Raw genomic sequence first — 739 nt, 5'->3', positions numbered from 1 at the left:
ACTACTCCCTAACCTTCAAGGATGCTTAGAACTACCTGTATGTGCTATGAAAACTCGTATACTAAATGGGCACACGAAGGTGACTCTTCACTTATTCTATCATTGTTTCTGCTAGGATTGCGTATTTGCGTTAGCATTTTTTAGTGGAGCTGTGAATACGTTCTACTGCAGAGTAAGGACAGGATGGGCAGGACCTGATGGGGCGGGCTGAAGACACGAGTCTAGAGAGGCCGCCATCACCCGATAAGGACAGATGCTCTCCATTCCCTCCTCTTGTTTTTTGGACGCTGGCTAAGGCGTTTGCCGTTCGTAAGTCGAGGCCTCAAAAAAACACCTCCCTTGCAATTTTCTTGGTACCTTATTCCTTAGCTTAGACTCAGAGGGGGCGGGGCAGTATGGCTGTCACTCAATCCCGCCGGCCAACGAGAGGGGAGCGAGCCCCACCTCCTTCCCAGAGCTGTATTGCAGGCATGCGCACTGGGCGTCCCAGTGCCACCGCCCATCAGCTGAGAATCGTAGCTGGGGTCTCTGGGGCCCGTGGGTGCCGCGGCCAGAGGAGGAGGAGGAAGCCGAGGAGGTTGGGGTAAGAGCAGTTTCGGGGGAGGGGAGGGAAGGGGAGGGGGTCCCTGGCCCGGTGCCCCAGAGGCGCGAAGTCCCCGCGGCTATCGCGCCTCCTTGTTTGTGCGCGTTGTCAGGTGGCCGCCGCCTTGCGCTTTGCGGCTGTGGTCGGGAGGCGGAG

At 57.5% G+C, this 739-nt stretch overlaps 1 protein-coding gene across 2 annotated transcripts in view; it reads left to right on the top strand.

Moving 5' to 3' along the window:
* The first annotated feature begins 452 nt into the window (after window positions 1–452).
* The window catches only part of STX7 (syntaxin 7), a 46,174-nt gene continuing 45,887 nt past the window's right edge, over window positions 453–739 (top strand). For both annotated transcript variants that reach the window (XM_034669157.1, XM_019803563.2), the window contains exon 1: window positions 453–583. The gene's annotated coding sequence lies outside the window, so the exon portion shown is untranslated. The remainder of the gene's footprint in view (window positions 584–739) is intronic.

Source organism: Ailuropoda melanoleuca, chromosome 10 (assembly GCF_002007445.2).
Source record: "Ailuropoda melanoleuca isolate Jingjing chromosome 10, ASM200744v2, whole genome shotgun sequence".
Taxonomy (NCBI): Eukaryota; Metazoa; Chordata; class Mammalia; order Carnivora; family Ursidae; genus Ailuropoda; species Ailuropoda melanoleuca.
Note: the sequence above shows the minus strand (reverse complement) of the source record. Positions and strands in the feature narration are given on the sequence as shown.